Consider the following 21,886-nt stretch of genomic DNA (forward strand, 5'->3'; position numbering starts at 1 on the left):
ACAGTAGCCACTGGAGGAGGAGGAGGAGAAGGAGGAGGGCTGGAGTAGGGGAGTTGGGAGGAGAAGGGGGTCAGCAGAGGAGGACATGAGAGTGTAATGGTGCCCATGTAACAAGGTGTCCCTGTAAACACTAATCTCGGCTGTGAGGGGCTGGGGCTTGCTGGCTTCAAGCTTAGCTGAGAAGCCCCCATGTTCAGAGAGACCACTTACAGAGAGATAGGAGACACCCAACACCATCCTTTGGCCCCTGAGCACAAACGGGTGTATACATGTGCACACACACACATACATATACTCACACAGACACCTACATACACAAATACAGACGTAAACATTTACCATAAAATTAAAAAAAAAAACAAAGCAACAACAAAAACACCAAAGTAAACCAAGACTGGTGTACCTCAGTGGTAGAGTGTTTGCTTGGCATATGCGAGTCTCTGGATTTGACACTCGGCACTGGAAAAGATAAATACATGAAATCTCTCCCTATGTGAACCCTTAACTGGAAGTCAATGAACTACCACAATTAACTAAGCTGTTTTTTCTCAGAGTGCTGCAAATGCAGCTGCTTTGAAATTTGTATTCATTAAATAGTTTGTGCTTTGACACAGGGATCAAAGCAGAGTAACTCAGGATGGGAGAGCTTTACCCGATTTATTAAAATGCTGGGGTGGGAGGCTAAGACGTGGCTCGGTGGTTCAGCGAATTGCAGAGGCCTGAGTTCCTTTGGCAGCGCCCACTCCAGGCCTCTCACAGCCCCCCCTGGATCTGACACCTTCTGGCTTCTGTGGGCACTGCACTCATGCGCACATATGTACACATAGGTACACGCACACATGAACTAAACAAACCAGAAACAAACAAACAGCCTTCACTGCAGCTTTTAGTTAGAGTGGTTCTGGGGTTGCCTCCTGATAGTTTTTGAGCTGCCTGAGCTGCAATGTCCTCACAGTGTCACAAGCATCATCAGAACAATCGCCATTGCCACCAACTAGTACTTGGTGAGCATCTTCCAAGCCTGCTGCTATGGTGAATGCTATATATGAAGATCTGTGTCATCTGCACGTTGACCCCATTTTAGAGATGGGAGACAGACACAGGGGAGAGCTAAACTGTCCAACAACACACCGCCCCAAGAGAAGGGGCTGATGCAAATGGCCTGAGCCACACATCTTCAAATGAGCTGGGTTTGTCATTTTAGCTACAATCCCCCCCCCCCCAGGCCATCCTCCTGCCTCAGCCTCTGAAGTGCTGGCTCTACAGGTAGCTCTAGCTCATTTCTCCAGACAGAAATAAGGAGATTTACCCAAGGTCCCTGAACTGCCTGAAATGCCTCTGGTACCACCTTTTAGGGTAGCTGGGTTATTCATGTCTGAAGGGGTCTCTGCCTACCCCACCTGGAGATGGCATGGACTGACATTCATGCTACTTTCTCAAATACAAACCATTTTCCTTTTTATCCTACAGTCTACAGGGGCTGATGTAGCTCTTCTCTGTTCATCTTAGGAACTCAGGTGTATCTCTAGAAGTCCTGGATCTTTCCAGAAGTGAGACCTGGAGTGGTGGTGGCTGGTGGCACAGAGCTCTAGTGTCAGGTGGGTGGACCTGTGGAGCACTTCTATGGAGCACTCCTGTGGAGCACTTCTATGGAGCACTCCTGTGGAGCACTTCTATGGAGCACTCCTGGGGAGCACTCCTGTGGAGCACTTCCTCCATTTTCACTTCTCCCCTCTTTCTGCCAGCAAAGGGAAGCTGTTGAGCCCCAGGCCAAAGGACTCAAGCAGAACCTTGTCTACCACCTAGTGACAGCCAGTGCCCCAGGTTGTATTGTCTCTTGGCTTTACCTGGATCATCCATCCATCCATCCATCCATCCATCCATCCATCCATCCATCCAAGCTCTTCTTCAACCATACACTGGCATCTCTTTCAGTCTGTTTTGTGACCAGAATTTGGCCCTGGGCTTGATGGTCACATGATGGCAATTAGAAGCATCTTTGCATTTTTCTTTTCCAGACGTTCCTAAAGCTAATGCATGGACAGTTAGGAAGTGTCCCTTTCACTCTTCCCCAGAGCCACAGGAGCAGACAACTGGCCAACACTGCCTCCTAGTGTCTCAGGTAAATGCTGCCCAGAAGGGTGGATGTGTAGTCCTGGTTGCTTGGGTTTCAGTGTTTAGAGATCTGTATGCACCCACTCTATAAATCTGTGGCTTTAAAAGTTTCATGGCTAAATAGGTGCCAGGATTCCAAGCAATGAATGCTTGGCTTTCCACGACTAGGACTAAGATCAAGTGCCAGAGCTCTCCACCCTTCACCAGCCTGGAGGCAGGAGTGAGACCAACTGGGAAAGGGCCACCACTCAGGAAAATATCACTTTCTCCATGCTTTAACAATGTCACACGAGCCCCCAATGCTTCTGAGGACCACACCAGCATCTAAGGTGCCAGTCATCTGACCAGCAATTTCTGTCTTATACACTCCCTTAAATAATCTTGAAGGCAGTCACCACTTTTTTTTTTTTAATTAATATCCCCTCCGGGGACAAACATCTCCCATATAAGTTACAACCTTTTAAAATCTTTTTTTTTTTTTTTTGTTTTTCGAGACAGGGTTTCTCTGTAGCTTTGGAAGCTGTCCTGGAACTCACTTTGTAGACCAGGCTGGCCTCGAATTCACAGAGATCCGCCTGCCTCTGCCTCCCAAGTGCTGGGATTAAAGGAGTGTGCCACCAACGCCCGGCTAAAATCTTTGTTTTAAACCCATGTTCCTCGTAAGAATTGTACAAGATCCTTCTTTTTCACCCTAATTCCTCGTATCCTGAGGGCTTCCTTGAGCCCAGAAATAGAGACTTTTGAGAGAATGCCTGCCCCATCACTCACTTGGCCGTGAGATCTGCACCGTTGCTCGCCACCTCATCCGTCTTGCTCTTTTCGGTCGGTCACCAAAATGAAGACCATGTGGGGACGCTCTGGAAGAACCCTTCTCTCCGGCCAGCGGCGTCTTTCCCCTGGTTGTCAGACTTCAGGCACGTGGGCGCCAATAATGCCTGGACCCGCAGGACATTCAACATGGGTCTGGTAGACACCTAGGAGAAAGATGGAGGACAGGGGATACAAGAATGGACACCAAGACAGGACATCAAGGCAACAACTTTATTTCATCCCAAAGGGGTTTATATAGGGGAAGGGAGGAGAGGAAGGAATGGGGGCGTGCTATAGCTGCGCTGAACCTGTCGGAGCAAAGGTCAGTGGGAGGGGCAGGTCATCCTGTGTCCTCTGGTAACCTAACTGCAGATTCTAACTTTATCTTTCACATTCTACCTTCTGTTGTTCAAGTCTATGCCCTAGTGACTAGGCAGACAAGTCGCAGGTCTGTTTCTGGAATTTGGCAGGTAGCAGGGTGGTCCAGAGTCACGTACTCTCTATGAGGGTTGAATCACGTCTTATGAGTACATGAGGCAGCCGTATCTGGTTGATGGCCAGAGGACCCTGACAGTTGGGATGTACACCTGTAACTCCAACCTGTAACCCCAGCACACCTGCTGTTGGGGTGTGCACCTGTAACCCCAGCACACCTGCTGTTGGGGAGTGCACCTGTAACCCCAGCACACCTGCTGTTGGGGAGTGCACCTGTAACCCCAGCACACCTGCTGTTGGGGAGTGCACCTGTAACCCCAGCACACCTGCTGTTGGGGTGTGCACCTGTAACCCCAGCACACCTGCTGTTGGGGAGTGCACCTGTAACCCCAGCACACCTGCTGTTGGGGTGTGCACCTGTAACCCCAGCACACTTGCTGTTGGGGTGTGCACATGTAACCCTAACACTTGGAAGATTGAAGCAGGAGGGTCAGAAGTTCAAGGTTTTCCTCAAGTTAAGGGTCATCCTCATCTAAATGGCCCAAGGTCATCTCAGGCTAGCCTGGGACACAAGATCTTATCTAATGATAAATGAGGAAAGAACTGTTTTTGTCTGTTTGTTTTTTGTCTTAGATTTTTTACTCTTCTGGTGAACTGTGCTGCAGAGTTGCAAATCCAGCCTACTTCCCTCAACCCCTATGAGTGCAAGCGAGCATGGCCTAGGAGGACCAGGGTCTTGCAACTGGAGCTGTCTCTAGGGCCATGCAATCCTGTGTACAAACAATGCCTTACATTAGTGATGGGACCACACTTGGCTCAAGACTGTTGGATTTCATGAGCTCCACTATGGATGCTGGTTTTGCCCCGAAGCTGCAGGTTGCGTAGCTGGCCTTCTGGTGATGGGATCTGCTACCTCTGCCCCTCCTCTTTCTGTTTCCTTCCCACACTCTGGGCTTGGTTCTGTATTAGGTATTGAGCTTGGCCTGAAACCAAAGAGTGGGAGGGAAACAGAAGAGAGGCGGAGGTGGCAGTGGCAGTTGAGATGTCTTTTCACTTTCACTGCGGTGTCTGGGTGTCTGACACTAGGCCAGTGTGCTGCCTTGGGAGGTCTTTCTGCGTGGGCCCCTGTCAGCACAGTGGGGCCCAGACATGCCTTCTTTACTTACTGACCCTGCTCAGTTACTAAGTTTCTTATTATGAAACAAATATTTACTTATCTCTTTATTGCGGGGTGGAGGTGGCATTGGTGGTGTGCCACAGTATGTATCTGGAGATCAAAGGACGACCTGCAGGGATCCAGCCATTCCTTCCACCATGTGAGTCCCATGGGTTGAACCCGCTCGCTCCCAAGTGTATTCTTGTTACCAGACGCATCTTTATTTTATTATTTATCCGTGTACATTTTTTTTGAGACAGGATCTTGCTATGTATCCCCAGAGGGCACATTACTCATTGTGTAGATCAGGGTGACCTCAAACTCACAGCACTCTTCCTGCCTGAGCAATGAATGGGATTCTAGTCATGCACACCCATCCCCGGATGTGTCTTTAAACACTCAGCTCACCTGCCGACAAACAGAGGCATCGGGTGTGAAAGTGTCTGGTGCTAACTGCCGTTTGGTCTAGGGGGCTGACGTGGGCTCACCCCTGCCTTTAGACCACACATGCCCTCATCCCCTTCCCCTCCCTCGTTGTGTTTTCTCCCCCTGCCCTTCCTGCTTTCCTGCACACCTGGCCCCTTGCTTACCTCCCCCTACCTGACTGCCTCGAGGACTGCATCGAGAACTGTGCTCATTGCACACTGAATGGATTCCATGCACAGCCCTCTTTCATCTTCACTGCCAACTACGTGGTCAGCAGTGTATGTATTTCTGCACCTTCCGCTGGAGAAACCCCAGCCCAGTCTGCGTCCCATTGCTGCCTGCCTCCCAACCTTGTGACATCCTGGGATTGGCCATCAACATGTAGTAGTACCCTTCGGTGGCCCTTTAGCAGAAGCATATCTCCTTAGCTCTTTTTCCATCAGAGCATGCAGAGGGCATGTGGGACTGGGTTCTGTCTTTGGTCTCTGCCTTGCTACCCGGCCCACCCCCCTGCCTCTTTAATTAGCACGACCTCAACCCTAGGCCAGACATGCTGTGCTTCGTCTCCTTGATTCTAAGATGTCACTTCTCCATCCCTGTGCCTAAACCGAAGAGCAAAGTTCATGTCTTACGTCTTCTGCTATAGTGTGGGTCATCGTAAAAGCATCCTTCATGGGCCCTGGAATGATGGCTCAGTGGTTAGAGTCCTGGCCTCCCTTCCAGATGACCTGGGTTTGATTCTCAGCACCCTCTTGGTCGCTCACAACTGTATGTATCTCCAGCTCCAGGGCAGCTAATGCCCTTTTCTGGTCTCTGAGACTACATGATGTACAGACACACATGTAGGTAAAATACCCATACACGAAAATGGAAATAGATAAATCTTTGACGAAAAGGAAATCCTCACCCTTCGTGAATCCACACCCTTCTGGAGCTCATAGCACAGTTTTCATGGACCCCATTACGGCTTCATTCCGTGCCCTGAGATAGGATCTCTTGTAGCCCAACGTCCTTAGACCTCACTATGCAGCCAAGACTGAGCTTGGGATTTATTCCTTCCTGCCTTCACCCTCCACTTGCTGGGTTCACAGATGCACACCACCACATCTGCTTTATGTGCTGCTAAGGGTCAAAGTCAGGGCTCCGTGCATGCTAGGTAAGCCCTCTGTCAACTGAGTCACAGCCCAAGCACAGATCATTGCTATTGGTAATCCTCACCTTCCTGTTTTTATTTTAATCCATCTTAGAAATGATTGTCAGACTCGCCTTCCTGAAGAAAAACTCAGAGCCTACCCATCAGATTGAAAAAAAAATCATGACGTTTTGTCTTTCCCCTCTGTAGCCCTTTATGCTTCTTTTATGGAATCCTCCTTAGAAGTGAATAGGACCTGGGATAGTGTGATGGCTCAGGAAGAAAATGCAACTAGATTTCACAAGTTCTTCCATATAAGCTAGCCGTGGTCACACACACACACACACACACACACACACACACACACACACACACACACACACACACACACACACACAAAGCTCATTGGACATCTGCCCTTGGATAGAACTTGAGGTGTATTGCTAACATCTTTCTTTTTTGCAGCCCAATAATGAACATTTCCAACTACCCCCCAACATGCCCCCTCCCAGTAACCCAGAAACAACTGCTCAGTGTCTGCAATGAGAAAAACCCTGTGGCTGAAAGCAGGAAGCTTTTTAATGACCACAGAATCACTTTGGAGAAGTTGCCTTAGGGCCTATGAGAGGAGACAGATCCTCACTCAGTATGAGAGCCTTAACGGTCCAACCACCACTGCCCTTCTTGTTTGGTTGGATTCATTAAGCCCTTGGTTTCCAGCCCTTTTGTTAGTGGTTGAGGTAATACACGCTGAATGGCACCTTTCTCCTGCTACCCATTTGATTAGCTTGAAATGACCTCATGCGATTTTGACACACAGTGAGACTCATGCTGATGTCATCAAATCCTGTTGGATGCTTGATGCCTCCTGGCAATCGACACCTGCCCAGTGCATCAGCAGAGCTGTTCTCAGGAGCCTTTCATTCTAACAACACCCTTTTTTGGATATTGTATAAGAGGCTTTGGATTTAAGCTAATTGCCTATGTTGATGTATTAAGCCTTTACGTCTTGGAAACAAACAACTTGTTGGGAATGAACTACCTCTTTTTCTACCCAGCTAAATCTCAGAACTAATTTGTGAGGCTTAGAGAATGCAATCCAGTGTCATTGCTTCCAACTTTATTTTATTTTAATTCTCTCTCTCTCTCTCTCTGTGTGTGTGTGTGTGTGTGTATGCGTGTGTGCATGCGCGCACAGGAGTGTAGGTGCTCTTAGAGAGTGAGGTACTTCCCTAGATGTGGAGTCACAGGCAGTTGTGAGCCACTTGATGTGGATTCCGGGAATCGAACTTGCATCCTCTGGAAGTAGCACTCTTTATTGAGCCGTCTCTCTAGACCTGCTTTCAGCTTTTTGGGACAAAGTCTCATTTTGTACCCTGGGCTTGTCTTGAACTTGCAGCAATCTTCCTGCCCCAGCCTCCCAAGTGCTAGGATTACATGTATGAGCCACGGTGCCCTGCACTAGTCACGGTCCATTATGAGTTGTTATCGACACCTGTGTGTCTCCCTCACCCCATAAAGGCACTTTCACACTTACCATCTTGCCTGATTGTGTGCCCTGCCCCTGACACATGCACATATATCCACACAGAAACAGACATGTACAAACAAACAGATAGAAAAGTACAAATGAAAGAAACAAGTCAGAGGCTATAGCTTAGTTGGTAGAGTGCTTGCCTAGAATGCCCAAAGCCCTGGTTTTTTTTGGTTTTATGAGACAGGGTTTCTCTGTATTGTTTTGGAGGCTGTCGGTCCAGCCTGGCCTGGAACTCACAGAGATCCGCCTACCTCTGCCTCCCGAGCGCTGGGATTAAAGGCGTGCGCCACCACTGCCCGGCAAGCCCTGGGTTTGATACCCAGCTCTGCATAAACCAGGAGTAGTGGCTTAAACCTGGGTTTAATGCCTAGCATGGTAGAAAACAGTCATAGTGGTATACATCTTTAATTTCAGAACTGGGGAAACAGAGGCAGGAGGTGTAGACAGACTTTCCTTGGAACTGCCAGGCCCCAAATAATGACACAGAGACTTATTATTATGAAGGCATGACCTTTAGCTTAGGCTTGTTCTCAATTAGTTCTTATAACTTAAATTAACCTGTTTCTATTCATCTATATTCCGTCATATAGCTTGCTTACCTCTCCTCTGTGCTATATGTCTAACCTCTTCAGTGTCTCCGTGGCATCTCCTTCACACACCTAGGTTCACCCTGAGTTCCTCGCTTTTCCCAGAAGTCCTGCATATCCTCTGCTACCTAGCTTTTGACCATTCAGTTCTTTATTAAACCAATCTTAGCGACACATCTTCACAAAATGTAAACAGACATTTCACAAGGAAGATCAGAAATTTAAGACCAGTTTTGGCTAAATGATAAATTAGAGTTCAGCATAGATTGTAGGAGATCCTATCTTGAAAATAAAACTAAAAAGTGTTAATAAATGTAAGGAATTAAGAATGGTTGGGTCTGAGATGAGAACACACAGCACAGGTGGAGAAAACAGCTTTCAATAGCCAGGGGTGGGAGAGACCTCAGAGAACAAAGATGCCCCTGTCCCTGGACTTCACAACATCCTTGGTCCATCTGCTGCCATTAATCTGTTACTGGGTCCTATCACAGTTGAGGGCTGTTTATTTCTTTTGACTTAGTTGTTCCCAGTCATCCTTAACATCTAGCAAAACCACTAAGAATTTGGTTTTTATGTAAAAATTTATTTTCTCATAGTCCAAGTAAGGGAGTTCCAGACCCTGATTGTCATCAGAGAGGCATCGTCCAGCAACTAATGGGAGCAGATACGGAGACCCACAGCCAAACACGAGGCAGAGCCAGAGGAACCCAGAAGAAGAGGGAGAGGCAGGATTCTAGGAACCAGAGGGGCCAAGAACACAAAGAGGACACAACTCACAGAATCAAATAAGTAGGACTCATAGGGGCTCACAGAGACTGACTGTCAATCACAGACCCTGTATGGGTCTGAGCTAGCTCCTCTGCATGTATGTTGTGGTCACATAGTGGTGTTCTTGCGGGACTCCTAACAGTGGGAGTTGGGGGCATCTGACTCTTTTGCCTGTGTTTAGGATCCTTTTCCTCCTAGTGGATCACTTTGTCCAGCCTTAATATGAAGGCTTGTGCCTAGCCTTATTGTAATTTGTTATGCCATATTGATAACCCTGGGAGGTCTGCTGGTTTTTTTTTTTTTTGTGATAGGGTTTCCCTGTGCAGTTATGGCTGTCCTGGAACTCAATCTGTAAACCAGGCTGGCCTCGAATTCAGAAATCCATCTGCCTCTGTCTCTGGAGTGCCTGGATTAAAGGTGGGCACCGCTACCTGACTTTTTTTTTTGTCTGAAGGGAAACAGAGGAGGAGTAGATCTGTGGGCGAGTGGAGGCTGGGAGGGGGTACTGGGAGGAGTGGAGGTAGGGAAAACTCTGTTGGGGTGTAATGAATGTAAATAATACAATTAAATATATAAAAAAGAAAGTTACGGAGTACCACACATGTAGGGTCAAATCTGAGTCCTTGATTTAAGTAGGTGACCAAGAGCAGGCTCTTTCTACAAAGAACTTTTGTCTGGAAGCTTAGGGATACTGGATCCGGGTTCCGGAACTTCTGACACCAAAATGATGCTGCAACGCTAAACGGCACACTTATTGAGAGTATAGGTACGTATTTATTGTAGAAATTACTCAGAAGAGAAAAACAAGCAACCCAGATAAGTGAAGTCTTTCGCCACCAAACCGAAAGCTGAAAAGAGGGCGAGAGGTTCTGACTCTGCTGCTCAGTCTTTTATTCCTTCCTCCGTACACGCCCCTAGCCATGCCCAAAAGTGGGCCTGGCTACTGATGTAGTTCACCACCTATGTCCATATATATCTTTAGTCACGCCTAAAGTGGGTGTGGTTAGCTGTGCGGTAAACTGCCCTTTTATTACCTCATCTGTATGCGCCTCTAATACGTCACACGGCTAATGGCAGAGTACTAAGTTTCACCCTACAGTAGTTAGAGTTCAGTTGGCAGAATGCCTGCCTACATGGTGAGTTCGATCCCAGCACTGCATAAACTTGGTGTGGTTGTACATTCCTTAATTCTGTTTAGGACATGGAGGCAAGAGGGTCAAAGTCCAAGACCATCCTCAGCTATATCGTGTCTGCAGAAAGCTTGGGCTGCATGGAACCCTGTCTCAAAACAAACAAACAAACGGGCAGACAAGAAACCATAAAGACACAAAAGTCCCCACAAGAAACCCAAGGAAAACAAACCAACCAACTCGAAGAATGACAGAAAATACAAAAACAAAATAATTAAAGAAAAACCAGCAATAAAAACAATACAGACTGGTTATGTGCCTTTGTGCGGCTCCTGATGCAGCTGTGTTGGCTACAATGTAATAATTAGTCACCTCAGCTGTTAATTGAGCATTTGTTTTCATTGTTCCCTGCACTCAGCGCCAGCAATGGAAGCTTATCCTTGACAAGTGCGTCATTGATTTCCAAAGCCTGCAGTAATCATTTCTCTACTTAACCTCATGACCTCCAAGATGTGTTGACCACGAAGGTACTGTTACCTCTTTCTGGCAAGTGACAACCAACAATCACGACAAAATGCTTGTTTTCCAGTTAAAAACCAAGATATGCCAAGATACAATCAGTTCTATCATACTGCACACACTGCCTGGGAAGGTTTTGTTGTTAGTTATAGAGCCTTTATGTTTAGTACCGTGTCCCAAGGGTGTCAGGGACTGGGGATGTAGCTCGGTCGGCAGAGTGCTTACCTAGGGTGCATGAAGCTCTAGGTCCAGTCCCCAACCACCTCACACAGTGGGCATGGTGGCCCACGCCTGCAAGCCCAGCACTGGGAGGTGGAGGGCCAGAGGCTCAGGGTTATCCTTGGCTATGTAGAGAGTTAGAGGCCAGCCTGGGATACACATGAGACCTGAGAGAGAGGGGGAAGGGAGGGAGGGGAAGGGGAGAGGGGAGAGAAAGAATAAGGAGGAGGAGGAGGAGGAGGGAGAGGAGGAGGAGGGAGAGGAGGAACAACATCTGAAAGCCAGCTTAAAGGTTTCAGTTAGGAGTCCGCAAGGTGATCCAAAAGCCTGATGATCTGAATTGGGTTCTAGGCACATGATCAAAGGAGAGAACCAGCTTCTGAAAAGGTGTCCTCTGATCTCCGCTGTGTGCCTCACTTCTCTTTCTTGATTTTATTTTAAAGACCTCACGTGTCCCAGGTGTCCCAGGCTGGCCTATATAGCTCGCAGAGGCTGAGTTTGAACTCTTGATCCTCCTGCCCCCACTTCCCAAGTGCTGAGGCTACAGGATCGTGACACCACGTTCAGAGAAAGGCATTATTACTTTATTTCTGTGCGCACGTGTGTGTTAGTATGAGTGTGGAGGTCAGACAGTGGTTCACAGGAGTTAGTGCTCTACCAAAGTCAATGTTCTTCCGCAAACATTGTTGGGATGGATGGTGTGGCTCCCGCTAGGAAGTACTGGAAGATTAGTTGAATGTTGTTTCTCTGAAGATTTCTCATTAATTAATCAAACCTTTGAGTTTTCCATTTGTCCATCGAGGTCTCTGACTAACCCCACATTGTCACAATGTCTGACAGTTATCAATCAAGCATCTGTCAGCACAGCTGTGAGGACAAGGCTTGTGAGTGGCTATGTTTAGCCCCTCCTCCCCAATTGACTGACTGTTTGGATTGCTAGAGAGTAAAGGAAAAAGACACGTAATATTTTGATTTTAGTTGAGTATTTAAGTTTCATAGTTTGAATTTCACAACCTTCCACTATCAATTTAAAAATAGTTTTCAATGATTAAGTGCCTCCAGGATGAAGAGCATCCATGGTCTCGTGACAGTTACATGTCTTGGTTCTGAGGCTTATTAAGTGGAGCGATGTCTGAAATCGTTAGGAATTTCCCTTCAAGGTGAAGCTGAGACTGTGTAATAAAAGAAATGGGAAATTAACCTGGGGCCATAGATTAGTGCTGGGGTGCTTGCTTAGCATGTGCAAGGGTTTGGGTTCCTTCCCAACTCTGAGAACAAAAGAAAAGGGGAAAGAAAGAAAGAAAATCTAGTTCACTGGTGCTTTTCCATATCTCTAAGGGCAGCTATCATAGTAAATGGCTAGTTAGGATAATGGTTCCCCCTGACCCCAGATAACAGTTGACAGGAACTGGCAAGTTCTACACCTGCCAGACTTCCTTGCAGGAGGGGACTGGAACCCTGGGATGTGGCTGCACTGGTATTGTGCTCACACGGCATGCACAAGACTCAGGTTTGATCTCAGTACTATATAAACCAAGTGTGCTGGCACCAGGCTGGCCCCTCAGCTCTCAGGAGCTTCTGGCTGCTGGGATTAAAGGTGTGTGCCTGGCTTCTATGGCTTGTGACTGACTTTGCTTTCTGAATCCTCAGCTAAGTTTTAATAAATCATAAATAATATATCACCACAGCAAGATACTTCTCAAGCATCTTTAACTACATTATCTCCAAGAGTTTTTGTTTTCTTGTCAGAATGAGAAATCTGGACTTCTTCTGACAAGCTCTTTGTGGGAGCAGCTCTACGTGAGCCTGTGCTGGGAGCCTCCTGCAGGTAAGAAGCTCAAGGGCCCTCGCTATTGGAGGGTAAGGAGGCAGGGTTAGTGTCTTGTGTATAGAAAATGGGAACAGGCAGATTCAGGAATTCTGGTCCATTCTACCTCGTTCAAGCTGGATGGTGGTGGCTCCTGCCTTTAATCTCAGCATTAAGGAGGCAGAGGCAGATGGATCTTTTTGAGTTCTAAGCCAGTCTGGTCTACAGAGCTAATTCCAGGACAGTAAGGGCTACACAAAGAAATCCTGTCTTGAAAAACAAACAAAACAAAAAGAAAAAAAACCAAAAAACAAACAATAAAAACCACAGTGACAACAACAAAAGCAAAAACAAATTGTTCAAAAAACCCACCCAACAACCTCAAACCCTGGCTCATGAAGGATGGCCTTCATCAGACAAGGGCTGATTTCCCCTAGGTGGAGTGAAGAATGGCTCTGGAGGGGTGTGGAACACTGCCCAGACGTGGCCGTTACCTTCTGAGAAACACATGGTGTGGAATCTTTAGAACATATTATCAGACTGGTATTCACCCTGAGAAATGATTCTGTGGGGACCAATCATTTCCCCAAGGCAGAGCTGAAGGCAAAAAAAAAAAAAAAAAAAAGATGTCTGAAAACAAAGGATTGTGTGAAGTATGTGATCAGCTTTTTTTTTTTTTTTTTTTTTTTTTTTTGGTTTTACGAGACAGGGTTTCTCTGTATTGTTTTGGAGGCTGTTGGTCCAGCCCGGCCTCGAATTCACAGACATCCGCCTGCCTCTGCCTCCTGAGTGCTGGGATTAAAGGTGTTCGTCACCAGCGCCTGGCGTGATCAGCTTTATGGCACAAAACTTAGCTAAATGTGTATGTGACTCACAGCCACCCTGGCCTGTCCCCTTGCTTCCAGCAGCATGTGTGCACAGGGCTCAGTGGCCGCACTGGCATTACATTATCTCAGCCCATGCGATCTGCACAACGGTCTTCATAGGACACCTGTGGGCAGTGGACACCTCAGTGCACGGCGCTTCGGAGTTTTGCACACAGCAATGTGCTGTTCGTTTCCCTTCCTTGGTGACGACTCTTTCAGCAAAGCTATCTGTTTTGGACAGTGACAAGAAATCAGGAAGCAAACTGAATTTGATAGCACTGTTGGAAGAACCCTTTCCCTAAGATACGGATCTCGTGAAATACTGAAAGGTTTTGGTCTTTCGGTCACAAAGCAAACGAGTCTTCGGTCCGTTAATATGTGAGATACAATGCACACTATTTCAAAGTAGTCATTATTTCATTCTTTGGCATTGTATCTCTTGCACCTGTGTGCTACAATGATATTGGTGCAGTAGTATGTTAGGGCCTCATTCCACAGCCCAGGCTGACCTGGAGTTTATAGTGATTCCTCTGCCTCAGTGCTGGGATTTCAGACGAACACCACCACACTGGGTCCACAGTCATTTAGGTTTTTGTTGTTGTTGTTGTTAGCTATTTTGTGTCACCCTCTGCTGGCGCCAGTGCTGAACTTCAGCCACCAGCGCGGGGACAGACATGGAGTGGCTGTTACTCACGGCATGCTGTCAAATGTCACACCCCTTATGTCCGTCTGTTCAGTATTCCTGCCCTGTCTACAAGGCCAGCACCCCTGAGCCCTGGTTTTACAGATGAATGCAGTGGATAGCCAACAGAATGAGAATTGTGACCAAGGAAGCTCAGCACATAGGTGTATAGCCAGAACATGAACGTCCACGTAGTTGTCACAAAGTCCCCACTCAGCAGTATACTCTCTCTGTCGGGGACACTTAGCATCTTTGCTTCTTTTTGGACTGAAAACAAGAGACCAGCCCTGAGCACTGTCAATCCTTATGGCATCTTGGGAGCATGTTGTGTGTGTGTGGCTTGTGCCTATTTTAAAATCCTGAATCCAAAATGGGTGTCTGACCCCCACCTCCTGTGTAAAATCAAATAACGGTGCCAATCTCAGGGGGACTATGGGAACTACATGAAGTCACCCGTGCAAAGCATTGAGTGGGGCCGTGAGCAACTTTAAAACTGGCAGTGGCCGAGCTCTAATATAGTGCCCGTGGCACCATGTACGTATGCACACCTGTGTAAAGACATACAAGCTTCTCCAACCTAAGCATGGACTGAGTTCCCAAAGCTCACCTTACATCCCAGCCTGAGAAAGCATCTGCTCGTACAAAGAATGTCAGGGGTTGGGGACGTGCTGGCCTAGCACGTGGGAAGTGTGTAGGAAGCATGTGAGAAGCGCGGGGCTGGCTTCCCGCTCTGTGTCATCGGGCGCTGTGGCATCAGCCTGTGACCCCAGCACTAAGGAAGTGGAGGTGGGAAGACCAGAGGTTTGTGAAGGGAGTCTCAGGCTAGCCTGGGCTACAGATCCTGTCTTAGGCGTCTGTCCTGTAGCTCTTTCCTTCACGTTGGGTGTCCCATGGCTGTCTTAGAGCAGCTGCGCTCACAACCCTTGTGGGGAGACAATGAATGGAGCTCACAGAGCTCAGGAGCCCTTATGGATCCCCCTAGACCTTCCCTCCTGAGGTTATGTGAGGGAAAGAGTCAACCTGGGTGGGACTCTTCAGCAGGGTAGGGAGTCCCTCATGCACCTGTAAGTAACCCCAGGAAACTCTTTGGCTCACTAGAGTGGACCTGGATGGACTTTGGTCTGTTGGCACCCTCTCCACGCAGAATGAACAATCTCCCCAGGAAAGGTCAGACAGCAACAGTCCATCACTTACTCACTCCTGCTACTATTTTTTAGGTGAATGCCAGGGATTGAACTCGGGACCTGATACAGGCTCGGCACATGCTCCACCACCGGGTCCTGGCCTGCCCCTGACTACTATGACAGGGAGACCCAAGCACTGCCTAGCCCGTGTCACAGCCTGGCAACCGTAAGCTTGGTGAAGATGGGCAGGTGCCAGCCCCCATACCACAGGGCTTTCCCCTCAGCGGCCCCTGAACTGCCTTAAACTTCTGGGCCACAGGTTTCCTGCTTCCAAAATTTAATTACTCTTTTGCAGCAGTAATTAAATTTTCGGCACCACTGGCAGTTGTCCAAACTTTAGAAAAATAAACACCCCCTTTCCCGTCTCCCTGCATCCTTACTTACTGGCTCAGGAAATAGCAATTAATTTACAATGTGGTGTGTAAGCCCTGCAGCCCCTGCCCTTTCCAGAGCTGTTTATGATTTTAATGGATGGAATCTAGAATTTCAGCAATGACCCAGAGAGCAATTTCAAAACCTGTCTCAGGGGGATGTTGATCTTGACATTTCTTTTTCTTTTTGAGACAGGGTCCTACTATATAGCTCCTCTGGCTGTCTTGGAACTCACTATGTAGCCTGGGATGGTCTCTAATTCAAAGAATCAACTACCTATGACTCCCAAGTGCTGGGATTAAAGGCGTGTGTCACTGTGCCTAACAACTTACAGCATCCTTACAGGAGTGACACCCCCCCTCCAGTTTCAGGATGATGTACTCTGGGATTGACTACCCAGGTCTTGAAGTTCAATGAGGCCATTTTCTTCATAGACTCATTTATTTACATTGATACTCTCTTTGAAGACAGGCTCTCACTCTGTAGTTCAGGCTGGCCTAGAAGTCATGGAATCCTCCTGCTTCAGCTTCTCAGGTAGGTACAGGGGTTATAAGCATTCAGTTCCATGCCTCCTTTGTGTGGTGCAGGGGAGGAGCTATATCCCTAGCTCTGTTTTCCATCTCTTGAGGCAAATTTTCTATGTAAGAGATCTGTGAGGTGTCTCAATGGGTAAAGGACACTTTCTGCTAAGCTGATGACCTGAGGTGGATCCCTGGAACCCACATGGTGGAAGGAGAGAGCCAAGTTTCAAAAGGTGTTCTTTGACTCTTTGATGGACACACACACACACACACACACACACACACACACACACACACACACACACACATACACACACAAAGTCCTGGAACGTTGTGTTGGAGAATTGTAAGACTGATGGACTCTTAAATGCCAGAAGCTCGTGGGAGACTGTGTCAGGGTTGTCCATGCATCTGTGGGACAGGAAAAAGACAGTGACAGGAGGCAAGGCTCTGGATAATTGATGACTCAGGGACACAGACTGTCCAAGCCCTGAACTGGGACACCAATTCTGAAAAGTAAAAACAAAATCTGGGGACAATGGAATGAATAATTAAATTGGGACGTCTGCCAAGGTCCTAGAAGCTGGCAGAGCTCTGAGGAAGACTGGGAGGGGAAACTCAAGGAGCTGAAGAAAGACATTTGGCATTTCTGTATCTCTGTCAGGCACTGACAGGCACAAATAACCTTCTGCTTGCCTCTCCCAGCTCAGGGAGGGTCAGGTAGGCTCTGGGGGTGGGGTCTAGAGCAGTGAGCAGAGTCTGCCTTCTGCTCTCCACAACCCCTCCATTCTGCACGGCTCTCTGTGGACATGGCCTCTGCAGCAATGCCTCAGTGTACCCAAGGCCATGTAATTTGTATCTATCTTTCCCTCATTTTCAATCCAACAGTTTCAGAGATCTTTGTTTATACCCAGGAGATGTCTTTGTTAATCCTATCAACACCATAATCATCTGTCTATAACCACACCCTGTGGCTCTCCAGTTAATGTCTGTGCAGCCTCCTTCCATACCCTTGTCCAAGAATACATGAGCTGGACATACAGACCCATACGGATGCACAGATGCACAGACCCACACAGATGCACAGACCCATACAAATGCACATGCAGAAATACAGGCAGAAAGGAACACATGCAAATGTATGGATAAATATACCTCAGGCATTGATGCAAACACACACACACACACACACAGAGACACATGCAAATAGACACAAAGATATATATGCTCGTACAGAAACACACACAGTTTTTTGGTTTAGAAGGAAAACCCTGAAGACAAACATTGTGGTATGTGCTTGTCGTCTAGACATGCAGGAGGCCTTGTTGAACTCAACAAGTTCAAGGCCAGACTGGTGTACAAGAATGAGTTCTAGGCCAGTCTAGGCTGCAGGCATCCTGTCTTAACAACAAAACTATCACCTTTGGTGTGTCCTGTACGGCATAAAGTACTGAGGTCCTCGGGCAGAGCTGAAGCCCTTTTGACTCCAGACCTCTCTCTTTCGGCCCCACACGGCTCACAGCCCACGTCTGCTCCCTCCTCCAGCTCCTTTCTGAGTCGCCCCTGGCCTCTGGCAATGCTCCTCTCCCTTTGCCACTCTAAGTATTTGACCTTCTCGAAGTTGGTCCCTCTGCTGTGGATTAGAACATCGAATCAGAGCTGACAGCCCTTGTCTTGGTGATCCCTGGATATCCCATTGTCTCTTCTCTGAAACCCCGTGAGCTGTCTTTCAGATCCCAACCACTCAGCCCACTGGCAGCGCCTCAGAGACCTGTGACGAATGATGCCACACATAGGGCTTTTATTCAGAGCACAATTGCATCTTGGAACACCACACCTTCACTTTCTATGATTCCACAACATACATACATATATGTATAAATGTATATGTACATACACAATATATGGTACCTTATAACATTATATTCACTCCTCTGCTAAATAAAAATCACATGAGGCTATGGTTTTGGGTTATACTCCTGCCTTGTGGCCTAATAAACCAAACTAAGACTTAAAATGGAGGGCCAGCAAGATGGCTAATTAGGTACTATTGCTTGTTGCCAAACTGCAAGATCTGAGATGCATCTCTTGGTCCCACATGATAAAAGAAGAGAAGTGACTCCAATAAGTTGACCTCTGACCTCCATCTGTGTGCTAACTAATAACTAAATAAATGTACAGTAAAAGTAAAAATGGTGTTACTTGTGCTAAACAGAAATGAAACCATCAAGGGAGAATTCACTGTGCCCGTGAAGAGATTTGACAGCAAGTATACTGTCAAATTAAGTATACTTAGTTTGGTCTTTGGGGGTGCTAAGGTTTGGATTTGGTTTGCCATCAGTGATTTCTGTGCTGGAATCCTGGTCCCATGTGATGGTGTGGACACTGTGGATTCTTTAAGGTGTGAGACTTAATGGGAGACTGTGATGTCATGGGACACTGCCCTCCTGAATAGATGGAAGACCCGCAGGGCTGTAGGCCATTGAGAAAGCGTTGTGCCCCCACGACTCCCTCTCCACATGTAACACTCATTGCTTCCTCGTGCCCCTTCACTGCAGGGACACCATCTGCCACAAGGCTCTCAGAGGAGCCTAGGGGATGCTGGGGCCACGCCCTTGAACCACCATAACTGTGAGCTAAATCTGCTTCTTGTCTTTATGAAGGACCCAGTTCCAGTCATTTTATTTTAGTAACAGAGATCAGACTGTGACAGAAGAGAAGACACAGTCCCTGTCCTCATTTCTGGTAACAAAGGGGATGTGGGGAAAGGCCAGTTTTTTTTTTTATTGTGGGGGAGGTTCATGGAATGGTGCTCAAGTTAATCTTAAAACCCCTACACAATACCTTCACATTCCATGCTTCCCTAAACAAGTGTGTGCGTGTGCGTGTGTGTGTGTATGTGCGTGTGTGCGTTCGTGAGTGTGTGTGCATGAGTGTGTGTGTGTGTGTGTGAGTGTTGTTGTATCACAGAGCACAGGTCAGAGGCCACCTTGAGGTGCTGGTCCTCACCTTCTCCCTTGTTTCGAGGCAGGGTCTTTTACTACTATGCATGGCAGTTTAGCTGGCCCGAGGCGTGTGAGCTTCCATCTTCACATAAGCCTGTTGGGACATGCGCGCCACTTCCCCCGTCTTTATGTGGTGTCTTAGCTACTGTTCTGTTGTTGTGAAGGAACACCATGACCAAGGCAAACTCTTTTAAAAGGACCCATTCAGTTGGGGTCTTGCCTACAGTTTTAGAGGGTTAGTCCATGATCGCCATTGTGGGAAGCAGACAGGCATGGTGCTGGAGCAGTAGCTGAGAGCTTTCACATCCTGATCCAAGCAGAGTGGGAGGAGACGGGGAGGAAGGAGGAGAGGGAAGGGGTGAGAAGAGAGAGGGATGGAGATCAGGCCTTGTGTGGACCTTTTAAAACCTCAAAGCCTGCCCCCCCCATGACATATGCTACACCCCTTAATCCTTCCCAAATAGTTTCACTAATTGGTGACTAAGCAGTCAAATATGTGAGCCTATGGAGACTATTCTCATTCAGAACACCATGCATGGGTTATGGGAATATGAACTATGGTCCTCACAACTTGTGATAATGCTTTGCAACAAACAGGCTTTGAGCACACATGTACACACGAGCTTATAAGCACACACACACACACACACACACACACACACACACACACACACCAAATGGCAAGCTGGGGTTACAGTTCAAGACCAGTCTGGACAACACAGGGAAACCCTGTCAAAAAAACCAAGTAAAACAAACAAAAAACCAAGATAGTTGTGGTGGAGTCTTTAATCCAAGCCTAAGGCACTAGTGATTTGTCACAGCATGGAATCTGTAGATTTAAGAATGTCTTGTAAGCCCGGTGTGTACACATCTTTAATGCCAGCACTCAGGAGGCCCCTAGGATCCTTTTGTCAGACCTCCCCAGTACTGAGATTGCAGAATACACCCCGATTCTGACTTTTTATGTTGATTCTGGGGATCCAAACTCAGGTCCTCACGACTGTGCAACAAATGCTTTACCCACTGAGCCATCTCCCCAGCCTCTGTGCTTCTGAAAACATTCTAGAATGAGCACCAGCAAGGAGGGGAGGCAGAATGCTCTCTCTGGCCACTGTCTACTCTCACCTCACGAGAGGGTTTGCCTCTACAATGGTCTTTGCCCATTGTCCAGCCTCCCTTTTGAGAGTGACTCCACCTTTCCTCACAATAAACTCTACCTAACTTCTTTATACTGGAAGAGAAAAAAAGTGGGTGTGGTGTCACATATCTACAGTCTAAGCACTTGAGAGGAAGAGGCAGGAGGACAACTTTAAGTTTAAGCTCCTCCCCCTGCTATATACCTAGTTCCAGGTGAGTCAGAACTATATGGTGAGACAAACAAAACAGAAAAGAAAGAAAGGAAGGAAGGAAGAAAGGAAGGAGGGAGGAAGAAGGAAGGAGGGAGGAGGAAGGAAGGAGGAAGGAAGGAAGGAGGAAGGAAGGAAGGAGGAGGAAGGAAGGAGGAGGAAGGAGGGAGGAAGGAAGGAAGGGAGGAAGGAAGGAGGAAGGAAGGAAGAAAGGAAGGAAGAAGGAAGAAGGAAGGAGGGAGGAGGAAGGAAGGAGGAAGGAAGGAAGGAGGAAGGAAGGGAGGGAGGAGGAAGGAAGGAGGAAGGAAGGGAGGAAGGAAGGAGGAGGAAAGAGGGAGGAAGGAAGGGAGGAAGGAAGGAGGAAGGAGGAAGGAAAGAAGAGAGTGAGTCCTAGGCTGCCTACTCATCCAAACCTGTTGCTTGTGTGACTGAGCAATGGCAAGAAACACAGGTCCTAGCCGTTGGCAGCACACACTGTCCAAATTGCTCGGAGCCCAATTACGCCATTCAGCAGTTTCATTCCATATTGGCAAAATGATTTTTCGGTTGGATACTACTTAGTGTAGAGCATGCAGGCATTGCCTCATAGGCATTTGTTACTGGAAATAGAAAACATTAAAGAGCTAGAGAGTAAGAAAATGCATCTGAAATCACAGAGGGGCTAGGGCCACTCTTCAGGCTGAGTGTTGTTTCTGGCCCTAACATACTTCATCCCTGTGTCTACCAGATACTGATTTCCATGAGGATTCAGTGCTTTCCTGTTTTCTTTAGGGAGCAGAATTAAGGTACTCAGAAGGAAATAAAAATTTAATCTATGCTAATGTTAAAAATATGTGCCTGGTATTCTTATTTGATTAAAAGGCTATTTGTAATATGTATCTTGTGGGAATGTTCTAAAGATTCAAGGTGACATGTACTATAAATGAAGATATCGTAACATGACTCTCCTCATGAACCGGGTAGGGAACAGAGGCGCGGTTTGGTATTGCAGAGCATCTTATTGAGATGCAGACCTCAGATTTCACCTCTGGATGCTGAACGCAGGTATAGGCTTAGCAACTGTTGCTGAGGAGAGGTATGAGTAAGCACTCAGAGTCTTTTGTGGAATGAATACAGAGTGGAAGTGAATTAAAATTGGAAGAGTGAGTGAGCTTTGAACAGTCTTGAAGAACAAACAGGACGAGGTAGGTGAAGAAGGTTCTAGACTGGGGGTGGGGTTGCATGACAATTTAGAGGGTTTGGAAAGCAGAATGCGGTTTGGTCTATACA

At 47.3% G+C, this 21,886-nt stretch overlaps 1 protein-coding gene and 1 long non-coding RNA gene across 8 annotated transcripts in view; one reads left to right on the top strand and one right to left on the bottom strand.

The window, feature by feature from the left end:
* Xrcc2 (X-ray repair cross complementing 2) overlaps positions 1–21,886 on the bottom strand; it is a 61,499-nt gene that overhangs the window by 34,444 nt on the left and 5,169 nt on the right. For 2 of the 7 annotated variants that reach the window (XR_005873610.1, XR_005873608.1), the window contains exons 4-5: positions 2,884–3,089; positions 404–459 (exon numbers count right to left, since the gene is read on the bottom strand). The gene's annotated coding sequence lies outside the window, so the exon portion shown is untranslated. Of the gene's footprint in view, positions 1–403; positions 460–2,883; positions 3,090–11,041; positions 12,007–16,037; positions 16,678–18,050; positions 19,579–21,886 lie in introns of those variants that run through there. The other 5 variants (XR_005873611.1, XR_005873609.1, XR_005873613.1 and 2 more) reach the window with 4 other exon arrangements.
* On the top strand, positions 12,512–15,738 carry LOC121136572. The gene is made up of 2 exons (XR_005873616.1): positions 12,512–12,662; positions 15,407–15,738. It is a non-coding gene; the product is annotated as an uncharacterized LOC121136572 (long non-coding RNA).

This window comes from Mesocricetus auratus, unplaced genomic scaffold (assembly GCF_017639785.1).
Source record: "Mesocricetus auratus isolate SY011 unplaced genomic scaffold, BCM_Maur_2.0 Super-Scaffold_100676, whole genome shotgun sequence".
NCBI lineage: Eukaryota > Metazoa > Chordata > Mammalia > Rodentia > Cricetidae > Mesocricetus > Mesocricetus auratus.